Here is a 16,424-nt window from a genome sequence, read left to right as displayed (position 1 = left end):
TATAGGGTTCTTTAAAGGATATTTTTTAGGGTACTGTATAGGGTAAAGTATAGGTTAATGTCTAGGGTTTGATATAGGGTACTGTTGGGTGTTGGATAGAGTACTGTATAGGGTATTGTATAGGGTACTTTAGGGTATTGTATAGGGTATTGTATAGGGTACTGTATAGGTTATTGCATAGGGTGATGTAGGGTATTATATAGGGTACTGTATTGGGTATTGTATGGATAACTGTATAGGGAACTGTATAGGGTATTGTATGGATAACTGTAAAGGGTATTGTATAGGGTACTGTGTAGGGTATTGTGTAGGGTACTATATAGAGTATTGCGTAGTGTACTATATAAAGTATTGTGTAGGGTACTATATAAAGTATTGTGTAGGGTACTATATAAAGTATTGTGTAGGGTACTATATAAAGTATTGTGTAGGGTACTATATAGAGTATTGTGTAGGGTACTATATAAAGTATTGTGTAGGGTACTATATAGAGTATTGTGTAGGGTACTATATAAAGTATTGTGTAGGGTACTATATAAAGTATTGTGTAGGGTACTATATAGAGTATTGTGTAGGGTACTATATAAAGTATTGTGTAGGATACTATATAAAGTATTGTGTAGGGTACTATATAGAGTATTGTGTAGGGTACTATATAAAGTATTGCATAGTGTACTATATAAAGTATTGTGTAGTGTACTATATAAAGTATTGTGTAGTGTACTATATAAAGTATTGTGTAGGGTACTATATAGAGTATTATGTAGTGTACTATATAAAGTATTGCATAGTGTACTATATAAAGTATTGTGTAGGGTACTATATAAAGTATTGTGTAGTGTACTATATAAAGTATTGTGTAGGGTACTATATAGAGTATTATGTAGGGTACTATATAGAGTATTATGTAGGGTACTATATAGAGTATTATGTAGGGTACTATATAGAGTATTGTGTAGGGTAGTGTATAGAGTATTGTGTAGGGTACTATATATAGCATTGTGTAGGGTACTATATAGAGTATTGTGTAGGGTATTGTGTAGAGTATTATGTAGGGTACTATATAGAGTATTGTGTAGGGTACTATATAGAGTATTGTGTAGGGTACTATATAGAGTATTGTGAAGGGTACTATATAGAGTATTGTGTAGGGTACTATATAGAGTATTGTGTAGGGTACTATATAGAGTATTATGTAGGGTAGTGTATAGAGTATTGTGTAGGGTACTATATATAGCATTATGTAGGGTATTATATAGGATCCTGTGCACCTGTTGTTATGTCACTTGTACTTTTTAATGCAATACCCCCCCCCCCCCGTCTGATTTCTTGGTATTTCCTAGGAAATAGTCTCCTGTCTCTTTAAGACGCCCCCCCAGTTGCGGACAGACCTGGCAGGTGCAGCGATCTCCCTGTCACGCTGCCATCATGGAGTGATTTATGGGCTTCTTCTTGCTCCAGACAGATCTGTGTGTCACTACCTTGTCATCCCCGTAATATATCCCGTCATTATTGCTGGAATCCGCTCAATTTTGCTTTCATCCAAATAAGAGAGTTTCTGTGCACATTATCCTCCGGAGCCGCCGGGGGCCCCTTTATCCTCATAGCTGAGAACCGCGCGGGGCCAAATCCAGGACGTTCGCCCATTACCTGCAGGTATCGCTGACCTCCCAATACTTAAGGGTCATGGACTGGGGCACAAGAGGGAAGACCCCCCCCCCGGAACGAAGAGACGCGTCCGTAATTAATCTTTATGCTGTGTGTACAAAATGCGTCAAATGTAGGGAGAGCGTCCTGGGTTCACACTACGGAAATTCCGCCTGCAATTCCGCTTTGAAATTGTAGGCAGAAATTCCTCTTACTAAAATGTATAGTGCAGTGAAGGGGTTTCCGTCCACAAATTCTCACTTCGCAATTTGTGAATGGAAAATCCACTTGAAAATTTCCGCCTGAAGAATGGCGTTGCTCATTCTTCAGGCGGAAATACCCGCGGAACACATTGCAGTCTATTGGAGACTGCAGTGTCCGCGCGGTCCTAGCGCCGACTGAACCAGGCCTTAATTTGAGGCAGAATTCCGCGAGCGGAATTCCACAAGTGGAAATTCTGGCGTGTGAATAGACCCGAAGGCTGGGTTCACACTGTGGAATTTCTGGGCAGAATTTCTGCCGGGGATCGAGCCGGCAGCACTAGGACCGCGCGGACTACATTGCCATCCCAATAGATGGCAATGCATTTCTGAACAGATCTCCCAAAAGATCCACCCAGAAATGCATTGCCGTCTATGGGGGCAGCAACGCAGCCTGCTCGGTCCTAGCACAGAAATTCTGCAGTGTGAACCCAGCCTAACTGTCTATTCACACGACAGAATTTCCGCCTGAAGTGAAACCCCAGTACACTTCTATGGGTCTCCGCACTCATCAATGGGAGTGCAGAAACCTTTAGGGTCTATTCACATGGGCAGAATTTCCCACCAATTCCGTTTCGGCTTCCTATGGTGGTTTCTGACTTGTGCGCATTTTGTGTGGAATTGGTGTGGAAATTCCGCATTTGGAAATTCAGAAGTGTGGAGTCCCATTGAAGTTTAGCAACTCACCGCAACCGACACTCAGTGTAGACCAGCCACCATGTGTAACCGGGATCTTGCGGGAAGCTCAGAGGCTACAAACCTGTGAGTTTCGTGCAATCAGCACTTCTTCCGGCCCCATGGGGCCGGAAGAAGTGCTGATTGCACGAAACTCACCGGTTGCACGAAACTCACCGGTTGCACGAAACTCACCGGTTTGTGGCCTCTGATCTTCCCGCAAGATCCCGTTACACATGGTGGCTGTTCTACACTGAGTGTCGGTTGCGGTGAGTTGCTGGACTTTTTCTTTTTGCTGCTGTATAACTTGCCTCTTGGATTCCTCTGCACCACCGTTTTGCTCAGTTATATATTTGTGGTGGCCCGGTACCGTATTACATACCGTACCTAGTGTAGAGGTCCCCAAAGTCAGAGTAACTACGCTCAGGTAGGGTCCCTCAGGTGGGACAGCCCCTAGTCGCCTCTCCTTAAGTCTAATTCTTTAGTCCCAATACCTGTATATATTTAATAATAATGTATATTTAATATAATGTATAGTACTTACCTTGTTTAGCGTCGCAGGACCTTCGGTCATGTGACCATGTTAATAACCTCTATGGTATGTTGCAGGACCTTTGGAGGTCCTTGGGTCACGTGTTACCCACAAATCTTTGTAATGGTGATTGACAGAAGTATTGGACCAATTAGCACTAGTCCAGCCCCTGCCCATATAAGGGAGCTGTAGCCAATTACCGCTCTCTTGGGTTGCTGCTCTTGTGGATGCCGGACTAGCAAGACGGATGTGCAAAACTTTCAAAGACACGCTAGGCCTCAAAACCTACCGGACGCAGCCTAAACTAAACCGTGAGTTCTAAATTACCCCGCTAATGCTAGCGTGACTACTGGAACGCAACTAAATCCCCTAAATCCAGTGGAACAGTGCCTAATACCTAAAGACTCTAAATTGCTAAAGTCCCAACCTTTGTCAATCTCCAGAGAAAGCAGTTGCATGCATAGAGACTGTTCAGTTTATGAAGCTTGCAGAAAATCTTCAGTAAAAGTTATATCCGTTTCAGAAAACTCTTCGGTTGTGGACAATCTATTATTATCTACCTCCCTATCGCTCTTGGGAAGGGTGACGGTAGGACAAGCGTTACTGAGAAGCCCTCACCCTGGAGTAGTGTTGCTCGCGAATATTCGCAATTCGAATTTTATTCGCGAATATCGCATATTTGCGAATTCGCGAATATTCGCGAATATAGCGCTATATATTCGTAATTACGAATATTCTTTTTTTTTTTTTTTTTTATTATATATTTTTTTTTTTCACAGTACACATCACAGTGATCATCCCTCTCTGCTTCCAGCTTATGTGGTGTAAAGAAGGCTCTAATACTACTGTGTGAGACTGGCGTGCTTTCGCATATGCGAAAAATTGCATATGCGAATTTTCGCATATGTTAATTTGTTGTATATGCAAATTTTCGCATGTGTTAATTTTCGCACACGTGAATATTCGCATATGCGAACATAAAACGATAATATTACGAATATGCGAATATTCGCGAATATGACGAATATTCGTCGATATATTCGCGAATATTCGCGAATTCGAATATGGCCTATGCCGCTCAACACTACCCTGGAGTCACAAATAGCAAGGGTTAACAAGCACCCTTTAATTACCGCACAGCTGCACTCCTCATACCCTACATCCCCCAGGCTATCACATAGCTTTTGAACCACTGTGATTTTTTGCTTTCGCTCTCCATATAATCCATTGATTGCTTTAAGTTTTTTGGGTCAGGTGCCTCCAGCTGTTTTTTTTTTTTTATTAGCTCCCATAGAGGTTTATTGGGCTCTCATTTGAGGCAGAAATCCTGCCGGTGTGAATAGACCCTTACTGTGTTTTTACTTTTATACCATAAGATCTGAGCACACAGCGCGTACGCTCCGTCTGGCGATTTCTTGCCGCTGTTCTTGGATCTGGTGATGGAGAGGAGGATCGACCGTAATCCAGAATCCGGGAACATTCCAAAATTTGAGAAGTGCCCGAGCGAGGGTCATTGCCAATCCCGCTGAACGCTCCACCATTGCTCCAGCGCAGCGCACCCTCAGAGAACAGCATGGAGCCATTTACGAAATCACATTTTCCAATCAAGTCTGGAATCCACTTCCCTTCCAGACTGAAGGAAAACAATTCCTTCTCCGCGGGTCTATTTACCCGGCCGGCGCTTTACACATCATTTTTGGAATGTAAACCAGTAAAATGATGTAGATCTTACCTAAGCAGCTGGAACGTAAGCGGGCGCTGCGCGGCGACGGCTCCTTCTACAGGCGAGATAACGGTGAAGAATAAAATCCAGATGAACACAAACATCTCAGGCAATCAAGTGTTCAGGTATGAACGCCGTCTCCGCCGCGCCGAGGAAAAAAAGTGTAATTGGATCTATTCTTGCTGGGAAAGCGGCTTCTTAATAAATAGGCTGCTGCTTCTCATTTGGAGACTGCCTGTCAGGTTTTCTGACTCAATTTGGCTAAGCAAGATGTGATCATATCTGTAATCCCCCGGTTACAAACACAAAATACTGAGTACTTATTGATTTAAATTTCATTAAAATGTTGCACTGAGTGAGAGGAGGGGAGGGAGCGCTGGCATGCCGCCGGATGGATGCCCTCATCGCCATGCAGAAGGTGCTGCGTCCTGGACGGCTCAGACACAGGCTTAGGGGGGATTAGGTGTTTAATAGAACAACCCAAAATCCTTTCATCTGGTATCTGGTAATCCGGAGAAAAGCTAATTGTCTGGAAGAAGAGAGAAGAGCAGGAGGTGGGATGGCGCACAGCAAGGGACTAGAAGCAGTGAGCTCTGATCTGTGGTCCCCAGCTGGAGCTACAATACAACTTCCAGAATGCCATTACAGTCGACAGGCTAATTAAATCCTCAGTCATGTTCTCAGGCTTCTTAGAGGAATTAAAAACATTAACTTGAAGAGGAATCTACCTCCAAAGGGTGATATCAGAGAGCTTCTTTGCATATCCTTCTTCACAGAGGTGAAAACGACAACTCTCAGCATGTTCTAAAAGCTGAGAGGCTTATCAAATCCACATTCATGTTCTAAGGCTTCTTAAATTAGTTAAACATTGGGGCAGATAGCAACCTATCAGATCACTTCTTACAATTTTTGGAAAGGCCGCTGAAAAATGAAGGAAGCGATCTGATTGGTTGCTATGGGCAACTCAGCAACTTTTCCTCTGTACAGGTTTTGATAACTCTTCCACTGACTTGAAGGAAAAACAACATCCAAAAGATGATGTCAGAGAGCTTATTTGCATATCCTTCTTCTTAAAATTCCCAGTGCTGAAAACTACAACTCCCAACATGCCCTTACAGCTGACAGGCTAATTTAATCTCCAGGCATGTTCTATGGCTTCTTAAAGGAGTCTTGAATGGAAAGTTACCTCCAAATGGTCATATCAGAGAACTACTTTCCAGAATTCCTAGTGGGGGAACTGCTGGGAGTTGTAGTGTTTCTGCAGTTGACGAGCCACGAGTTGTATATCATTGCCTTTGGCTGTCAGGGCTTGATAGGAGTTGTAGTTTTTCAACAGCTGGAGTACCACAAGGTGCAGACAATAACCATTGGACTTGCTAGGACTTGCCAGGTGGAAGTTGTAATTTTGCAACTTCTGTAGAACCACAGGTTGCAGAGTTATAACTATATTCTGCTATGGCATTCTGGGAGTTGTAGTTCTGCAACAGCTGAAGAGCAATAGGTAAGAGCAACTGCCTTGGTAATAGCTTGATGGGATTTGTAGTTGTCCAGCAGTTGGGGAGTCACAGGTTGTCTGGTTATGCTGGGGGTTGTAGTTTAAAAAAATCTGGAGAGCGACAGGTTACAGATGTAACCTTTTATATATACTGTATTTTATATATACTTTAATGAACATGTTGCACAAATATGACACCAAAAAGAGAACCATACCACAGAGTATACAGCAAAGTAATAGAATATACAAAATCAACTTTATTAATACAGATTAGTAATAAAAAATTTCAAATATTAAAATTGGAAAAAAGAATGAATAGGCACTGGTGAACATACAAAGATGTAGGGAAATGGTAGGACACAAATACATCATAATATGCAAATATCAGGAGTAAATGCCACAATAGCTGGTAGGATACAAGGGTGCTGCCAACCAAAACTATGCAATAAAGGGTGCCAAACCATACCTACACCTGAACCCCAACGATCGTTTCGCTGTTATGCCGCTTCTTCAAGAAGAAGCGGCATAACAGCGAAACGATCGTTGGGGTTCAGGTGTAGGTATGGTTTGGCACCCTTTATTGCATAGTTTTGGTTGGCAGCACCCTTGTATCCTACCAGCTATTGTGGCATTTACTCCTGATATTTGCATATTATGATGTATTTGTGTCCTACCATTTCCCTACATCTTTGTATGTTCACCAGTGCCTATTCATTCTTTTTTCCAATTTTAATATTTGAAACCTTCCAGTACTTTCTAGCAGCTGTATGCTACAGTAGAAATTCTTTTCTTTTTGAATTTCTTTTTTGTCTTGTCCACAGTGCTCTCTGCTGACACCTCTGTCCGTGTCAGGAACTGTCCAGAGCAGCATAGGTTTGCAATGGGGATTTTCTCCTGTTCTTGACAGTTCCTGATATGGGCATCAGGTGTCAGCAGAGAACACTGTGGACAAGGCAAAAAAGAAATTAAAAAAGAAAAGGAATTTCCTCTGTAGCATACAGCTGCTAAAAAGTACTGGAAGGATAAAGATTTTTTAATAGAAGTAATTTACAAATCTGTTTAACTTTCCAGCACCAGTTGATTAAAAACAAAAAACAAAAAACAAACAAAAAACCTTTAATTCCACCAATAATTCCCACCAATAAATCCGTCAGGTTCTGATAGAATGGTGAGTCCGATAGTCCGGTATAGCAGAGGCTTCAATAGTTTGAAGACGCAGCAATATTCCTATAGATTAGATAGTTAGTCCCAAATAGGTTTTGGGTGGATATGAGTCTCTCCAAGGCTTTGAAAAACATTAAACCGCAATGGTATTGGTCCAATGATGTGAACAAGGTCAATAAAGAACATCGAACGCGTTTCGGGGTATATAACCGAACATAAGCCGTTCTGACCCCTTCCTCAGTGGTAGATAATATGAGGTTCATATTATCTGCTGTACGGATTATCGGACTCACCATTCTATCAGAACCTTCCGGATTACAGGGATTTGTTTGTGCGGAGGAGACCGCCTTCACCATCATTCACACAAGCATTGAGGCATTCACAATCATTGCAACAATCGCGGCGCCGGCTGCTTCCATCTGACCAGCTGATTGCCAGACACGTGACCACCCACCCGCTACATCACATGCCGGGAGCTCGCGGCGGCGGCTGCACTTACCGGTGCTCCTGCCGTTCTTAGGCTGCATTCACAATACGTTTTTGCAGTACAGTGACCCCCCGACCTACGATGGCCCCGACATACGATAATTTCAACGTATGATGGTCTCTAAGAGGCAGCATCAACATACGATGCTTTTGTATGTTGGGGCCATCGCATACTGCTTCAGCTGCCACCGGATAGCCGTTTACGGTTCCCCCGTGAGCTCTGGTGATGTCACTTACCTGTCCTCGGGGCTCCGGCGCGTCCTCTTCGGGATCCTCTGCATCGTCGGCGCTCTCCATCGTCGTCATCACGTCGCTGCGCACGCCGTCCCGTCATCCAATAGGAGCGGCGTGCGTAGCGACGTGATGACGGCGACGGAGAGCGAGGATGCCGGGGAAGCAGATGCCTTGCCGGAGCGGCGGGGACACCCCGGGGACGCAGCAACAGCGATGGACGGCGACATCCAGGGCAGCGGTGACGAGCAGTGACGGTCCGGAGCGGCGGGGACAGGTGAGTACAACTTCCTCTAACAGTGGTCTACAACCTGCGGACCTCCAGATGTTGCAAAACTACAACACCCAGCATGCCCGGACAGCCAACGGCTGTCCGGGCATGCTGGGTGTTGTAGTTTTGCAACATCTGGAGGTCCGCAGGTTGTAGACCACTATCCTATACTTTACATTGCACGGATCCCTCAACATACGATGGTTTCAACATACGATGGTTTCAACATACGATGGTCCTTTTGGAACGGATTACCATCGTATGTTGAGGGACCACTGTACACTTCCCGTATACAGTTTCAATGTGAAAACCGTACAGAACCGTATTGAAAACCGTATGCGTTGACTCTCCATTGAAAACTGTATACCATAAGATGCATCAGGTTGTATCCATTTTGCATCCTGTACGGTTTTGTCAGTTTTTTTTTCCCGTAGCCAAAACCGTAACTTACCACGTTTCTTGGTCTGGGTGAAAAACTGTATTAAACTGTATACAATTTTTTTTTTAACATGGGAGTCAATGGGATGTGCGTACGGTTCCATCCGGTTTTCACCATACGGAATGGTTTTTTTCTTGGAATTTCAATGAAACAAGTGAAACTTTATTCAAAATGGAGTGAAAAGTTAAAAATGTATATGTTTTTTCCCTAAAAAACGGATGCAACCGGACATCATTTTTCAAACCGAATACGGTTTTTAACTGTATACGGGCTGAAATTTGTCCACACGTTTTGATACAGTTTAGTCCGGTTTTGAGGAATCAGTTTTTCACGGGAACTGTATTGCAAAAAGTGGTGTGAATGCAGCCTTAACTAGAGCAAGAATCCACTGTCACCGGGACCGTTGCGGAGTGGGTGAGTGGCACATCAGTGCCTGTGTCTGTCCCTTATACATGGGCACAGCCGGTCCCGTCCGCCGGCTCCCAGCCTCTATGAGTCCATCATTCCTCCGCACAGAACTTTTCGTTTTTCTATGATAGGACTCGCATTATTTTTCTTTCAGGATTGGCGCTGATCACATATCCAGGTACATGCTTTATATGACTGTATCCAATTTGTTATATATAATTATTATTAACTCCTCGAGGCTTACCCATTGTAGGTAATAGATATTTACGCCATCTGGTGTATTCATTGTTGCACAGCTGTAGGGCCCTGCGGCTGTAATTTTCTATAAATTCTATTGATATTTTTATTTTCGCTATTAAAGGGGTACTGCGGCACTAAGACATCTTATCTCCTATCCAAAGGATAGGGGATAAGATGCCTGATCGTGGGGGTCCCGCCGCTGGGGACCCCTGTGATCTTGCACCCCGTTATAATCAGACCCCGGAGCATGTTCGCTCTGGGTTTGATTACTAGCGACCACGGGGGCCGGAGCATTGTGACGTCACGCTCCGCCCCCTCAATGCAAGCCTATGGGAGGGGGCGTGACAGCTGTCCGCCCCAGTGTGACATCACGCTCCGCCCCCTCAATGCAAGCCTATGGGAGGGGGTGTGACAGCTGTCCGCCCCAGTGTGACATCACGCTCCGCCCCCTCAATGCAAGCCTATGGGAGGGGGTGTGACAGCTGTCTGCCCCAGTGTGATGTCACGCTCCGCCCCCTCAATGCAAGCCTATGGGAGGGGGCATGACAGCTGTCCGCCCCAGTGTGACATCACGCTCCGCCCCATCAATGCAAGCCTATGGGAGGGGGTGTGACAGCTGTCCGCCCCAGTGTAACATCACGCTCCGCCCCCTCAATGCAAGCCTATGGGAGGGGGTGTGACAGCTGTCCGCCCCAGTGTGACATCACGCTCCGTCCCCTCATTGCAAGCCTATGGGAGGGGGTGTGACAGCTGTCCGCCCCAGTGTGACATCACGCTCCGCCCCCTCAATGCAAGCCTATGGGAGGGGGCGTGACAGCTATCTGCCCCAGTGTGACGTCACAATCCGCCCCCTCAATGCAAGCCTATGGGAGGGGGCGTGACAGCTGTCTGCCCCAGTGTGACGTCACAATCCGCCCCCTCAATGCAAGCCTATGGGAGGGGGCGTGACAGCTGTCCGTCCCCTTGTGACGTCACGATCCGCCCCCTCAATGCAAGCCTATGGCAGGGGGCGTGACAGCTGTCCGCCCCAGTGTGATGTCACGATCCGCACCCTCAATGCAAGCCTATGGGAGGGGGCATGAATGCCCCCTCCCATATGCTTGCATTGAGGGGGCGGAGCCGCGATGTCACAATTCTCCGGCCTCGTGATCGCCAGTCATCAGACCCGGAGCGAACATGATCCGGGGACTGATGGTAATGGGGTGCTGCATGAAAGATCACAGGGGTCCCCAGCGGCGGGTACTCCGGTGCTAAGACATCTTATCCCCTATCCAAAGGATAGGGGATAAGATGCCTGATCAAGGGAGTCCTGCCACTGGGGACTCCCGTGATCTTGCACCCCGTTATAATCAGTCCCCGGAGCATGTTCGCTCTGGGTCTGATAACTGGGCCGGAGAATTGTGATGTCACGGCCCCGCCCCAGTGTGCCGTCACGATCTGCCCCCTTAATGCAAGCCTATGGGAGGGGGCGTGACAGCTGTCTGCCCCAGTGTGACATCACGCTCCGCCCCCTCAATGCAAGCCTATGGGAGGGGGCGTGAACGCCCCCTCCCATAGGCTTGCATTGAGGGAGCGGAGCGTGATGTCACACTGGGGCGGAGCCGTGACGTCACAATTCTCCGGCCCCGTGATCGCCAGTCATCAGACCCGGAGTGAACATGCTCCGGGGACTGATGGTAACAGGGTGCTGCGTGAAAGATCATGGGGGTCCCCAGCAGTGGGACCCCCGCGATCACGCATCTCATCCCCTATTCTTTGGATAGGGGATAAGATGTCTTAGCGCCGGAGTACCCCTTTAAATTTCATATCATTATATCGGTCTGGAAATCTATTTTTTCCCATCTGAACCATTCATCCACCATCCATTCTTTTTGAGGACTGAGTAATCCATTTATATTATTTCTTCTATAATTTACAAATCAGTTTAACTTTCTGGCACCAGTTGATTAAAAAATTTTTTTTAGAAAAAATTAAGTTTTCCACCAGAGTACCCCTTTAAAATATTATGATTGTTATGAATTGCCAAAAATAATACAAACAATACAATTCACCACATCTGGGCCGACTATTTCCCCAGATCTGAGTTCTAGGAAGTAACTTCCGCAATATAATAAAATAATAACAAAGTTATAATAAAAATGATTTGCAGGTTTATTGGTTACAATAGATGAACATAATGATATATAGAAAATTAATTATACATGTTTGAGGTGGCGGTGGTGTCTACGTGTTTTCTTCCCCCACAGAATGGCGCAGCAGGCCGGCCTTGTTTGTCGCCTCTGGGGGAGGGGATGACATATAAATGGATTCCGCTGCGTTGTTTCTCTGTAGGATTTAGTTCTGTTCTGAATCCTCCGGTTATTAGAAGGTTAAATCAGGAAACGGCTGATGATGGATCAGAGCAGATTGTGCGCCTCCTCCATATCCAGGCAACCATTGTGGAGCGAGTGAATCCCAGCGACGAGGCAGCAACGGGCGCAACCTCCGACTCCCATCATCCCTCACTGTGTCCTGGAGGCGTCCGGCCACTAACCTCCCCCGCTCCTGATGCGGGAAGGGGGTCAGTAATGGCTGGGGTGGCCTGTAGGGGGAGCCTCTCTGTGTATGGGAGAAGATCAGGGTCACAGTGGGCACAAGGGGCAAATAACTATAGAGCAGAGATGAGATATAAATGCCGGTCTATCAGGAGCACGGGACGCAATTTTGTTTTTTTAACAATGTACCTTAAAGGGGTACTCCGGTGTAAAACTTTTTTTTTTTTTAAATCAACTGGTGCCTGAAAGGTTCTCTATAATCTACTCAGTACCCCTGGTACTGGTTCTCTGTCTTTTCTGTACCCCTGGTACTAGGTCCAATTTGGCTTAAGGCTTGTACTGGCCAGGAGAGCGTCTTGTCAGGTGTGGAAAAAATACATGCACACAAGATGCCGTCTAAGTACGCTCTGTTTTACTATTTGCCAACGTTCATATATATATATACCATGTTGCTTAATAGTTACAAGTCAGCAGTACACAAGAACAGGATGTACGTGCACAACAGTTAGGAATCAGCAGTTGAGAAAACGAGAAGTACGGTACGAGCCTTGTGGTTACAAACGGCAGAATTAAGGTACATCATACAAGATTACAGAATTATGATATATATCATACAAGATTACAGAATTATGATACACATCATACAAGATTACAGATCTGTATTATTCTATCAAGACTCTTGTACCCTTCAATCCCCTCTTAAAACCAGTTGTCACTTTAGACAACTTGGTTTTTCTTGTATTCTATTTTCTTTTGAAAAGTCTTTATGTAGGCAGTATAGCCCTCTGCTGAGTGACGGTGAAGTAGAGGGACTTGGGTGTCTGATGAGGTGGAGAGGAGGATTTTAGTATCTGCAGCAGGTCTTGGCTTGCAGCGTTTCATACATAAGAAAATAAGTTTTATTGATACATATACTATAAGGGCAATGACAGTAATGTGTATTATGAGCTGCAGAACGCCCCCTATCCATCCTCCTACGCCCTTGAGCCAGGTAGCGGGATTCAATATTGAAAAGGTATCCCCCCACCACTTATCCCTGTTGATTTCATTGTCTTTGGCATATTTGTCCCTCAATTTTTATGTTCTCAAGCTGGTGGTGCATCTGAATTGTTCCTGAATTGTCTATGTAATGGCAACAAGTAGGACCTATGATTTGACACATCCCTCCTTGAGCTGCTGTGAGATAGTCCAAGACTATTGCGTGTTGGTTAGTCACTATCATCAGTTGATTTTGCACGGACACAGAGGTATTAGTAATTTCTAAAATGTCATATATTTGGTCGTCGAGGTAGTTAGTGGCTTCGACTAACTTATCCCATATTTGCATCACCATTGGATATATAAAAATGGTGCTAAAAATCTTGTTTATTTCCATTTGTACAACATGTGGCCTACCGTTTTCCCTTTCTTTGTTATCTGCTGCTCTTCGGTATAACATATGTTTAGGAGCTGCTCTCATGTCAATGTCGTCGTTGGATATGACAAAGGTGGAGGGGGTAAGTCTAGCTAGGGTGCATGTGCCTTTGACCCCTACCGGCAACCACTTGTAGGCTTCCCTACCACATACCCAATAGATGTCTCGTGGGAGCTCCCAGAAAGAGGAATGTTGATTGATAAGTTTATTAACTATGTCAATGAGTCTAGAGGCATTTGTTAAGTAACACCAGGAAGGTATTTGCCCTAATCTACCGCAGTAGCCCACATCTGGGTTATTACATATTGGATCAGTAAGTTGGTATTCTGACGTGTCATTGCATAGTTGGTGTCCTGTTATATTATAGCAGTCTACGTCTTGAGTAGCCTGAGTAATGAGGGTGTTATTTGGCCACCTTGGGTCATGTAAGTACCTTTCTATCTGGCTGGGTTTAAGAAGATCAGCACTTGCGGATGTCCCGTCAAAACTAACTTTTATTCCTTCTGTGGGGATCACTCCTAGGTCTAATATATGTGTGACTACTCGAGTTACCCAGGAACCCCCTTTGAAGACCAACATTTGGTGTGGTCCTGGGCCTGGGCTGCTTAAGTTTCCCTGCCACCATGGCTGCCCCACCCATCCTACTATAGGAATACCCACTGAGGTGTTTCAGTTCTTTGCATATGGTGTCTCCTTGTCAGCAAGCATGTCAAAACAGTCTCCCTGAAATAATACATATGAGGGCACAGGGATAGCAAAGTAGGGCATGCTTTGGGCAGACACAGGGGCATGGGTGCATATCCAACAATCCTTCGCAGTGAGGTTTTGTGCTAACATTATATGGTGTTTCAGGAACTTATCGTTTGGGTGTCTCTCTAATTCATTCTGTAGAGTCACCGTGGGGTGTATCAAAGTCAATAAAGTCATTAATGCAAACATCAGGAGACTTAGTTTCTTCAACCATCTGCCAGAACAAGGCCAGGGCATCAGCGGGTACATCTTTCGGTAGGCTTTCAAGGTCAGGGCTGTCTGCCCCCGTTATTACCTCCTTTGGGTAATTTTGAACGAGTTTGATCCGAGAGGCGTGGATCCAAGAAGGGCTGTCTTCCGTGAGAACCGCCGTCCTCTTCACGGCAACAACTGTGGTTGGGGGTCCAAAGGTGAAGTCTCCGGGCTTCTTTCCTTTCGACAGAGTCTTAACCAGGACAGTGTCGCCTTCCTGGAACTGGTGTGTTGGTTCCTGTGGGAGAGAAGGAGAATTACAGACAACATTTTGTTCTACTTTATCAAGGGTTTGGATGAGGTCTGTGACATATTGTTCCCTTATCTGGTCGAGGTCCCCTTCTTCTGTTATAAGTGGTCGTTGGGCCCATGGAGTCGGGAAAGGCCTACCCATGAGAATCTCAAAAAGCTGAGAGTTTTAAAGTCTTATGGGGGGTCTTTCTAATTTCTGAGAGTATGATGGGAAGGACTTGTTTCCACTTCTCAAAGGTGCTCCCTGTGGCCTACTCCGTGGAAATGAGCAATAAAACTGTGGCACTGTGTTGGGGTATGCATGGTGTCCCCTCTTTGCAGATCAATCCTGTTACAGGATTTTTCTGCAATACCGGATAACACCAATCATATTCCTCTTGTTTGGGAACAGAGGACTGAAGAGAGAGAAGAAGTTGTGTGTCTACGAGTGAAGGAGGTGTAAGAACTGGTAACATCAGTGAGACAGGTTGTTGTGTAGCAGCCAGTTTGGCGGTGTGGTCTGCTAGAGCATTGCCCTTTGAAATGTGATCAGTCCCATGTGTGTGTGTCCTGCAGTGAATGATGACTGATTGTGATGGTAGGGTAAGTGCATGTAAATGGTGACAGGTTTCTTAGCAAAAAGTGTACAGGCTCTTGTGAGGGCGATGAGTTCTGTAGCTTGTGCGGACTTATAGGGGATGGACTGGGCCTTGAGGACAATGTCAGGTAATTGGACAATAGCATAACTGGCATGGTAAACATTGTCATTGGGGCGTGTACATGACCCATCTACAAAGACTTCTGGAGCATCAGGTATGGGCACTGAAGAGAGGTCGGGTCTGTGTGAGGCGTCAGTGTGGATGACTTGCAAGCAGTCATGTATGTCCGGCATCACATCATCATGAATTTTCAGGCCAACTAGTGCGCAGGGCCATATGTAGGGGAGGCATACACCATTTTCAAGTATGGATTACTGAGGAGAATTACCTCATATCCAGAGAGCCGTTGTGTTTACATGTGTTGTGTATGTAGGCCTTTAAGGAGAGAGATAACATCATGAGAAGTGTACAAGGTAGTGTCATGTCCTAAAGTAAGGGTGGTAGCTTGTTCAACAATCATAGCACAGGCAGAAAGAGCTCGCAGACATGCCGGCATCCCCTGTACGGAGGCGGGCATCACCTTTGAGAAAAAAGCACAAGGACGCAGTTTGCCTCCGTGAAATTGTGTCAGCACACCCGCCATGGTTTTACAATTGTCTCGTGCATACATGTGGAAAGGCAAATTGTAATCTGGGAGACCTAGCCCTGGACTTGTCATTAAAAGCTTTGTACATTTATGAGGACCATTTGATTAGATCTGGTTTGCCTGATAGGGTTGCATCTCTATGAGCAGTCGGGAATCCACTGCCTGCAGTAGTTTATCATACCCAAGAAAGATTGCATTTCCTTCTGGGCGTGCGGGGTGACCAGGCCCGCTACAGACTGGACTCTAGACTTGCTCAACTCCCTTTTCCCTTTTGGCAGAACAAAACCCAGATATTCAACCTGTTCACAACACCATCCTCAAGGCAGGCCTCCTCAGAGAAACTACACATTAACAAATCATCAACATTTTGGAGGAGAACAGAACCCTGGGGGGTGTGCCATGATTGTAAAAAGGCTTGGAGGACAAT

Source organism: Hyla sarda, chromosome 11 (genome assembly GCF_029499605.1).
Source record: "Hyla sarda isolate aHylSar1 chromosome 11, aHylSar1.hap1, whole genome shotgun sequence".
In the NCBI taxonomy this organism is placed as follows: Eukaryota; Metazoa; Chordata; class Amphibia; order Anura; family Hylidae; genus Hyla; species Hyla sarda.
Note: the sequence above shows the minus strand (reverse complement) of the source record.